Source organism: Somniosus microcephalus, unplaced genomic scaffold (assembly GCF_052327205.1).
Source record: "Somniosus microcephalus isolate GS21.2 unplaced genomic scaffold, FLI_Smic_1.0 scaffold267, whole genome shotgun sequence".
NCBI classification, from domain to species: Eukaryota; Metazoa; Chordata; class Chondrichthyes; order Squaliformes; family Somniosidae; genus Somniosus; species Somniosus microcephalus.
In genome coordinates, this window is record NW_028225454.1 from 47,439 (window position 1) to 58,232 (window position 10,794).

At 44.8% G+C, this 10,794-nt stretch overlaps 1 pseudogene; it reads right to left on the bottom strand.

Annotated features, from left to right (window-relative positions):
• Positions 1 to 6,437: 6,437 nt before the first annotated feature.
• LOC147081953 (interferon-induced protein with tetratricopeptide repeats 5 pseudogene) lies at positions 6,438 to 9,387 on the bottom strand (annotated as a pseudogene).
• Positions 9,388 to 10,794: the final 1,407 nt, after the last annotated feature.

A 10,794-nucleotide genomic window follows, 5' to 3' on the forward strand; every position in this document is an offset into this window, starting at 1 on the left:
CTTTACCGCCTGTACTTTCTCTTCCTGCTCCCTGATCTGCCTTGCCAAGCGGGCGTTCTTCTCCCGCAACCTGAACTCATTTCCCTTGGCCTCGGTGACTTGGCATCATAGGTATTCCAACTGGGCCTTGTGTTCTCCCACTAAATCCACTCTCTCCTGATTCAAAGCCTGTAAAGCTACTAATAACTTTTCCCCCGCAAGAGCCTTATCCTGGATCTCCAGGGCTGACTCCCTCAACTCGACTGCCTGTTCTGCAACGAGCCCGTCCAAGAGCTGGACCTGCTTTTTAAAACACATCAGCCAAACTACCTTCTCTAAGGTCTTCTTGTGTTCCTTTCCCTCTGTCCACTTAGCTGCTGCATCTATCGGACGCCCAGCCCTTAACAGAGTGGTGATCCACTTCTTAGTGATATTCACCTTGCTAAACACATAATCAGAAATCCTTTCCTCCATTACGGTTCGCTCATCCGAACCGCTGTCCACTGTATAGCAACCTTATTGCCGGTGTCCTGCCGCGGTCACCATTTCTGTAGGGGGGTGGCGTGTGGTGGTGTTTGGCATGTACGCCCAGTCAGTTATGCCTCTGACTGTTTTGTGAGCGGTTCGAATCGCTCCCACGCCCCTGGGTTCTAGACACCGGACTTAGGTACAAGGCGGCGGTACAGAGAAGACTCGAGTAGACAGGTGGTTGGATGTAAACAAAACCAAAATTTTATTGAAGAGGAAAAACTGATACAATCTTATGGAAAATTACTAGTGTACACTTCTACAGGAAAAAAACACAAAAGAATAATGGCCCAGAAATTCGGGTCCCAACGCGTGAGTAAGCACGGAGTACTCACGCATGGACCCGATGGAAGTGCCGGTTTCTTGCAAGCACTACGCATGTGAACGAAGGGGTTCAGAGGTCGAACGCATGCGCGCAGGAGTCTGCGTGTGCGCGTTGAACTTCCTTTTTTTTTACAGGTTTTTCCGTGCGTGAAGGCCTCTACATTTTACACATTTAAAAACCAGGCGTAAGGACTTCATTTTAAAAGGTAAGTGGTCAATTAATTAAAATTAGAAATTTTTTCCCACAGGTTTATTATTTTTAAATATTTAAAGTAAGGTAAGTGTACTTTCAGCCCCGTTTTTTTATAAAATTATTTTTTTCAAAATTTAAATTATTGTTTAAAATAGTTATTTAATGTTATTTATAGTTTATTTAAAAAGTGTGATTTTTTAAAATATTTATTTGAAGGTTAAGTACTGTTTTGTGGGCCGGAGTTTTCATTAGTTTGACAGTTCTTTCTACGCACTAACTACGCCGCTGGATCACGCAAGCACAGCGTGCCGGGAGCTGGACCGGGCCACAGAGAGGAAATCCACGCAGGCCCAGGCCTCAACTGCCGGCGCGCTAGGTAAGTGTAGGTCGGGGGCTTGCACCCGCGGGAAGCCCCCAACACAAATTTCTGGGCTAGTAACGAGACTTATACAGGGAATGGGGAACACATGGCACATTGAGGGAAAACAACTATCTTAACAATCCCCTTATCCTTATCCCACCCCCTATACCTAACTAGATTAAGCTATGAGGGGTCAGAACTTCATGCTCACCAATCAAAAGCTTTGTTGGACTCAAAACAGTGGTTGGGTTCGGGGTTCACTCTTGGTGCTCTCTGGAGCCTATCGTCATCACGTGGTCTCCGGGCGCTGCAAGGGCATTGTCCAGGTTCGAGTACCCCAAAGTTAAAGTCTCTGTTTGGGTACTTTACCTTGCAGGGATGATTCTTCGTCGCCAGCCGCCAGTTTGAGTTGGTGTACAGATATTCGAAGGTCGGCTGAGGCTGAAGGCCCGACAATTCAAAGCCTTCCCTCAGTTCATCTCCTCAGTTGGTCTTCTTCAGCTGGTCTTCCTCAGGTGGCCTTCCCTCCAGTGGTCTTCCCTCCTCCCCTCATCGAGTCTCGCCTCGCCTGGCCTGAATTGTCCGTGTCCAACCGAACCGGTGCCGGGGCGATTCCAGATGGAGTGGGAAAAGGGCACGGGCAAGGCCAGGGGGTAAGCGCGGGACAGGGAAAGAGCGGCAGCCATGAGAGCGAGGGGCCGAAGAGCAGAGAGAGCAGCAGCACCAGCACACAGAGAGCGATTGCTACCCGAGGGCCTTCAATTATGCCTTTTCGAAAACCCTTATCTGCGCGCCAAATCAGGTTAGTTCTTTGTCTTAATCTTGGCGGGCTATTTTAAATAATGGTAGCAATCCATACTAACTGTTTTTAGATGGCCGGTAATCACATCTACCAGCCTGATAATTGACTTGTATTGTCATGAAAGTTCCTTGATGGGCCTGTCCAGCCTCGATGGCTCTGTTAATCTGTTTCCGATAATATATGTAGACTGCTTGATGGCCTTAACTATAGGCCTAAACTGAATTTAGATTTGTCTCCAATTCGGTCTTATGTATAATTCAGAGTCCTGTCTGGTTTCAAAATAAAAAGTCTCTCTTCACAGAAACCTGCAGCTTGGGTTTCGATCCACAAGCTGTCTGCGTTGCAGAATCCATTTTAAAATCTCACAGGCTTTCTGCCACGAGGCACGGACACCATCTTGGGTACCCTTTTTGATTTAAAATGTCCATGCAGTGTCCCGTTTATTAATAACAGACTTCGGGGAAATGCAGAAACTTTGCAAATCTTACAGTGGTGTGGGGAGGGGGGAAAGCAAGAGGTGCATGCTTACACCATTTGTAGCTTGTAAATCAGAAGAGATTTTTGAATGAGGGGGAAGTGGGATGTGAGACGGGGGATTAGGAATGAGGATACCATCATCTTGCAGTGTTTCGGCCGCACCTGTCGCCACAGGCTCAGTGATAAGTGCTCCAATGTTCTCCAGCACTGTCTCCTCCATTAAGGTAAGGTTTGCAGGTGCGGCTGTCTCCCTGCAGGTAGCCCAGGCTGGCTGCAGTTATCAGCCACCTTGTCCTGTAAGAGAGAGGGAAGTATGTCAGTGAATGTGGTGCAATGTGTTTGGGTGATGTGCCTGTCATGGTTGAATAGCTATCAGTGTGTGCAAGCTGTGAGATGTTGGTGTGAGGCTTACAGCAGTGCTAAGTGTGTGAGGGTGAGGTGAAGCCATGAATGTTAGGTATGAGTCGTGTTTAACAGAGATTGTTGTTCGGTGAGTAAAGGTGGTGTGGTGAATTGAGCAGTGTCTGAGACTAGTGGTTCAGTTGTAAGGATATGGCATTTGAAAATGAATTCACTCACCTTGACTAATGGTCTGAGGTTATTTAACTTATTGCAGCACTGCATCCAGGTCCTTGGGGCTACATTGCTGGCATTGACCCCGATGGCTAGCTTCCTTTTCTGTATTTGCCTGGAGGGCCACCTGGCCCCCTGTGGAAGCAGGACCTCTCTCCTCCTGTCCACCTCCTGCACCAAGGCCTCCAGTTCTACATCCGAGAATCTTGGGGCATGCTCTATCCCCTGTTGTGCCACTGTACTTCCTCCTGCTCACACTCTGTTCCCCAACCAGATAAATCACCTCCTGCAGCCAGAATGCACCTCCCCTTTGCAGGCTGGCTTTAAGAAGTGCAGTCTAGCTTTAATTGGTGCTAGCCTGGCACAAACTTGGAGTCCCTGCTGAGCGTGCAGCCACGCAGCAGCACATTCAGCGCTGAGCTGCACACCACAATCATCCAATTAGCAGGCAGCATGAAGTTTGTGTGCTGCCTTCATTACTTTGAACAGGCACAGGTTGATCCTGCATCGCGATCCTCAAACCCGTTTTCGGGGCAAACAAATGTTTAGCCCATTATCTGGCCATTATCACATTGCTGTTGGTGGGAGCTTGCTGTTTGTAAATTGGCTGCCATGTTTCCTACATTACAACAGTAATTTTACTTCAAAAGTATCTAATTGGCTGTAAAGTGTTTTGGGGTGTCCTGAGGTTGTGAAACGCGCTATATCAATGAAAGTCTTTCCTTTTACCTAATTGTTAACGTCCTGAAACAATTTTGGATGTATACCATTAGGGCCACGGGATTAGGAACAACTATACACTTTGGGGGCGAATTTCAGTTAGGTCCCACTTGGGGCGGTAACCGAATTATCGCCGGAGATTTAGCGCCCGGCGTGGTACTTCAGCTTACCACACCAGTGTGGAAGAGGAGCGCTATTTCGGGCGCTCCACTTCCTGTCGGGGTGGTGTCGGTTGCGGCCACACCTCCCTTTAATTAGTGCCCCGCGAGCAGAGTTCAGCCCGGCTACTGATCCACAAGGCTAGCGCTGACAGTGCCTGCAGCAGCCTCGCGGGGCACCACCGAAATTCTGCCATGGGGTGGTAAGGGGTCGCGGCGGGGCACTAAGCGGTCGCGGTGCACGCCGATAATGTGGTGCCAGAACATGAGCAGTGTTTGATGTCACAGATCTCCATGGGCCCTATTACCAACATAGACCTGTTGACCAACAGAGAAAGAACCAACAAAACCCAACCTGTTTGGTTGATCTCAACTCTACCTTCTCACCATATTCCTCAGTCACCTCCTCTGGAATCCACTGATACGACATGCTTCAATAGTATCGCCATGGTAAATTAACCTCAGTGTCTCTAATGCCTAGAACTGGAAATTCTAGTCAGGCTATTGAGCCACTGGAACTGGGCTGGGGCAGACCTTCCCGACAACCAGTCTGCACTAGAACTGACATCATCCCCAATCCCGGGGTCAGGGCCATTAGTATAAAGGGGGTGGACACTTACAAGACATTCTCTCCACCACCCTCCCTAAGACCAAAGAGCTGAGTTCCTGATCCTTTGCAGCCCGCTCAGTGTCGCTGTATTCCAAAATTTTAAATATACAAAATAATCGGCACACAGTAAGCAGGGCAGGGAACATGAGAGCAACAGCCTGAAGCCCCCGAGGGGGACACTTCCGGTCCCAGACTGGCGAGGTCGAGGCGGGAGCACGGTCCCGATAAAACAAGGAATCAGAGTGGCTGTCATTATTGAAAGAAAAAAAACCAGTCAGTCCTCTCCCGCAGGTTACACGTTCCCACAGACCAATCAGATCACTAGAGCCGTGTTAAGGATATGGGTCACATGACACCATGGAAGAAAGAAATTGGCCTAAAAATAACAGAGTTGTGGGTCATGTAATTCCTATTGACCAATCAGCTCTCTAGGAAGCAACAAGATAGAGACTGAACCAGTTTCAAATGAAAAAATTCAGGTGGTCTCCTCTGGCTTGGAGCCAAAATAACAAGAACTTGGAAATGAGTCTGAATATTTTTATGGTACTAACGCACTTGGAGCAAAATACTCTCTCCATTATTTTAATACAGGGGTTAACCTGTTTATTTCAAATAAATGAACATCTCTGTTAAAATAGGAGAGAATAATTTCATACAAACACATTTTGGCCCAGAAATTTGGGTCGGGGACTTCCCGCGGGTGCAAGCCTCCAATCTGCACTTACCTTGTGCGCCGGCCGTTGAGCTCTGGGCTCCCGTGGAATTCCGATCCAGGGCCTGGTCCAGCTGCCAGCGCGCAGTGCTTGCGTATCCCAGGGGCGCAGTTAGTTCGATGCGTCCTCTGGGATCACGTGGACCATGGGCAGCCAATCGGAGCAGGGAATGCTCCATTCATAAGTCTGGCAGGAAGCGCTGTCAAGACTTATAAATACTACGGCCCCAAAATAGCACTAAATTTTAAAAAAAATCACATTTTTAAAATAAACGATAAATTACATGAAATAACTATTTTAAACAATAATTTAAATTTTTGAAAAAAATAATTTTATTTTCTAACGGGGCTAAAATTAAACTTACCTTGCTTTAAAGTATTTAAAAATAATAAACCTGTGGAAAAAATGTTTTAATTTTAATTAATTCACCACTTACCTTGTAAAAAGCAGGCCTTACGCCTGCTTTTTATATTTCTAAATTCTGCAGGCTTACGTTCCCGGGAAAACCTGTAAAAAAAAACGAAGTTCGATGCGCACACGCAGCCTCTCCCGCGCACGCGTTCGACCTCCGAACCTCTTCGTTCAGAGGAACGGAAGTGCCGGTTTCCCGCGCATGCGCTGTGCATGCAGGAAACCGACACTTCCATCGGGCCTACGGGTGAGTACCCCGTATGTACGCACCCGTGAAGACCCGAATTTCTGGGCTATTAAGTGTTTGTAACATCACACAAAATGATCTCCAGACCGGTAAAATTAGAAATGGTGACTGTAGAATTACCATTGAAATGGTGTAAATCACACATCCAACACTGAGTGAGAAAGAAGGGTGTGGATTAACTTCTGTTATATCACCCAAAATGGAAGGATGAATAAAATGGGGTGAGGAAGCCTTCAGTTCTTCTCCTCTCCTGAAGGCATTGACTCAGCAGTGGTGCAGTCCCATGGGTACTGGACATCCACCAATATCTTTGAAGAAGTTTCCAGCATTGCACATACCTGAGACAATACCTCCACAGAAAAGCTGAACCCTTCCAGGTGCTGCTTTTCCAATAGGTCTAAGTGTGGTGTGAGTCCTCTGCAGCCTCTCACAATGTTAGGATTTTCCATTGTCTGAAGGTTCTTCCATTGTCCGAATCCTCTGGACCTTTCCAACCATTTCTTCCTAACCTTTCTCTAATATCATTGTGGCTACAGCGAGCAGTGCAAGGGCTTTGTTTCACTCCACAACCAACAGCTGTTAAGTTTACTGCCTGTGTTAAAGACTGGTCTGAATATTTCTTACAGAGCTGGTACAGTTCACCATCTCAACGTATGGACTGTGAGAGACACTGTCAGCATCAGCACAGATCAATGACATTAATAAAATCGTAGCTACAGTTTCTTTTTATTGGTTATTTTAATACTCAGTCTCTGATATTACAGAAAATTAAAGTTTCTCATTGGAAAATCTGCATCTGCAACTATAAAGCTTCATTATTTTTTAACCATTTTAATCCATTTTTATATCCTCTAGTCGTAAGTCACCCGGTGGAATTGAACCACTTCCATTGAAGAGGCTGGAAATCAGGGAGCTGCGAGTGGCTCGTTACAGAGAGAGAGAGAATAATGTTCAATGTTATACCGGCCATCGCGTATAGCGGGTAAATTGAGCAATCCAGGTGAAAGCGGTCAAACCAGTGCAAAAGATTGTGGAAACTCGAGCATAATTTACGTCAAGCGTAAATCGAGCTTTCCACGATCTTTAACATTTTAAAAAACATTCCAGCCGAAGATGGCCACGCACCAAGATCGAAGGAATGAGGATAGCGAGTCCATTTGCGGACGTTCAAGGAGGGTTTTCAAATTGAGCTCGTTTACATAGGCACCCAGGCACTAGTGGGCACGATTTAATAGGTTTTACATCTTAAAAATACTTAAATTACTAAAAATATGACTGGTGTACAACAATGAAACTAATACATGGTTCAGTATAGTTTTTAAGGTCATTTTCAGTCACTTTAAATCAGGTTGATCACAGGTGAAAGACTTATTAAAAATGCTTATTTTTTGTGTAACATCCATTTTCAGCTGTATTAATAAAACTGCACCATGTTACCACTCTTAAATACATCAATGAATGTTTTTTAATGCAAAAAAAAAAAACTGATTACATTCTACTACACTGACAGATTGCACTGGTTCTTGGAAAATTTAACATTTGCGAACATTCAAACATATTTTAGCAGAAACTTGAACTGTAAGCTGTCCAGTGCAATTTCAAGCGCAATTTGTGCCCAAAGCAGAAACTCGACCCCGCTGTGTGTAGTTTCAGCTGGGAAAGTCAGCGTTGACCTAGATAGAAAGGCGTAATTCACAAAGAGCACTTAGATATTCTTCATTGTCACAATCAAACTCCAAGGCCTTTTCACAGCACTCAATAGCTTCACACTTCTCCCCATCCAGCTGGTGCAGTAACCCAAGAACACCAAAGGCCTTGCTGTCTCTGGGATTCCTGTCACGTTGTTTTGTTGCAATCTTTCTCAAGTTTTCACGACACAATTCTTATTCTCTTGTGCCACGTTGGATTTTAAGTCCTTCCAGAAAATGGGTGATGGCTTTTGATTCAGATCTTTTATTACGCAGTTCAAATAACCCAGCCTGGAAATATATTGCCTGCTTATTATCAGGATGAATATCCTCTAATTTCAGTAGATCACTGTAGATCTGCTCTGCTTTGAGATTTTCTCCATTTAATGAACATATTCCTGCAAAATCCAGTTTTGCTTTAATAAAAGTTAATGGGCAGGGCTCAAATGCATTTTCAAAATGATACTTACATAGTTTGATCAACTCAGCTTTCTGTTGAAAAGCAGGATTGCGAGGGGTTTTGCTGCCTGGATTTTTGATCAGTTGAAATATTTTTTTCTGTAACACACACCTATTTGGTGGTGTAAGAAGGTAGAGTTTGGGCTAATTTCTAATGCTTTCTTCAACAGCCCCACAGCTTTTTCCACATGTCCTTCTCTTCTCAAAAATTTTGCTGCATAACGAAGTACATGTGGAAGGTCAGGGGACTTCTGCAATGCTTGTTTAACTAATTTGTGAGCTTCTCCCTGTTTTAGTGCCAACAGCACCATGGCAAAAGACTTGTCTGGATCAAGCTCCAGCACACGTTGCAACTGCTTCACTGATTGACTGGGTTCACCACTCTCTGGGGTACCAGAAAACCCTTCCAGATGAAACAGAGCAGTCGCATAACCCATATTCCATTCAGTGTCGTCAGGATCTTCCTCCAGAGCCTTTTTAAAACATTCCTTTGCCTCTTCATAGTATTTCCTTGTAGATTTCAACAGTGACCAACCCTTCTCCCCGTATACTTCAGGTATCAGTGCTGTATACCGAGAGCCATTAGTAAATCGTTTACAGATCATCTCCAGCTTGTCGAGGTAGGACTGGGCCTCTGTCAGTTGTCCCATGTGATAATATACCCAGGCATAGTTTCCATAGGTGATGATGCTTCTTCTTTCAAATTCATGTTCATGATTCTCCCTCAGAATCTTTTCAGCTTCCTTTAAGTTTTGAATTGTCTCTTCACAGTTGCCTTGCAGACAGCATATGAAAGCAAGTTGGTTGTGTGGCATGGCCTGATATTTCACACCAGTCTGTATTGAATCTTGCATTCTTTGCTTCATATCGTCCAAGTCAATGTTTTCTTTCTGTGGGCCCCACGTGAAGTGACATTGAAGCTGATCGAGCTTCTATTTCAACAAATCCTTCTGTGCGTTGCTGCAAGAGAACAAAATCTTTCCTAATCCATCCTACCTGCAACTGTACCTCGTTCATTTTGCATTTTTGATCCTTGTGATTAATTCCAACGCTGGCCTTTGACTATCACTAGATGTACAGCAGAGATATTTACCAATGGTACATTATTAATTGTAAGAAAAACATTTTGCAGGCTCTCTGCTGAATATTGTTGGCTTTGTTATTCGAGCATCAGCAGGCCTTGTCTGAAGATTGCCTAGCCTCGGGTGACCATAATCCACGTTTTCTGGGGACTGTCCCCAGATTAGGTACTGCGTCTCCGGGCAAACAATGTACCCGGAAGAGTCCCCCGTTCTGGAAAATATTCCCCAAATAAAATGTTGAGTGATTATAATTGGTTATCGCAGGCGAAGCTGATGTTTAAAATCAACAACCTTGGTCATCACATGCTGGTGGCGCCGTCCACTATGTCATCAAACCAGGGGTGACTGACCAATCAAAGCAAGGGAATTTGAGCTGCATCTATGGCATGAATAAATTAGACGAATAGAGTGCAGGCAGTAGAGAGAGGAGGGATTATCCGGTGAAAGACGCAGGGCTAGTGGGTGGTGTATTTGTGAAAGAGCTGAGTAAGAATGGAGCAAAGACAGCGCGCCAAATTTAAGAAAGTAACTTAATTTAACCAATATCTTTTAAGTACTTGGGTTTGTTGTGTACTTACTAATTGAGGTGCTTTATTCAACCCTTAATTCTAAAGAACTCTGGCCCCAAAAAACATATTTATTTTGATAGATGCTGATTGAGCTGTTTGTTTTTGTTTCAAATTTCTAGCATATGTAGATTTTTTAAATCTTATCTAATCACTCTTTGCAGCTCACAGATTTACTTTTTAGGCCCTTTCGTCTTTGTTTTTAGCTTATGTGCTGTGATACTGAAATAAACACTAGTAGTAAATTAGTGGCCAACAGTTTAGTGGGAATGGGGTCAAGGGAGCCAGGAAGTGTGTCTCACTCACATAGAAAGAGCAGGAGGTAAGGGAGAAACTAGAGAAAGACATGGGTTCAGGGCTAGGGCACAGGTGAGCCTTTGGAGAGGTTTGGCTTGACTGACAAGGGGATTGGTGGGTGTGGCAGAGGCAGATGAACAGATGGTCTTAATCTTTCTGACAAACAAGTCTGTGAGCTCCTTCCACATTTCGTTGGTGAGAACATTGGCAATTTCATGATACATACACTGGGGACAGTTCTGAAAGCTGAAAACCCTCAGCTATAGGAGGGAAGGTGGACTGGAGCAGAATCATAGAATCATAGAATAGTACAGCACAGGAGGCCATTCGGCCCATTGAGTGTGCCAGCTCTTTTGAAGAGCAATCCAGTTAGTCCCACTCCCCCGCTCTTTCCTCATATCCCTCCAATTTTTTCACTCAAACATTTATTTAATTCCCTTTTGAAGGCTGCTATTGCATTTGTTTTCACTGCCCTATCAGGCAGAGCATTCCAAATCCTAACCACTTGTTACGTAAAAAAGCTTTTCGTCATTCCCAGCCTTTCCTGCCTTTATTTCAGCTTCCCAGCTTTCCAAATTTTCCTTTTAATCTCCTGGTGGAAGTATG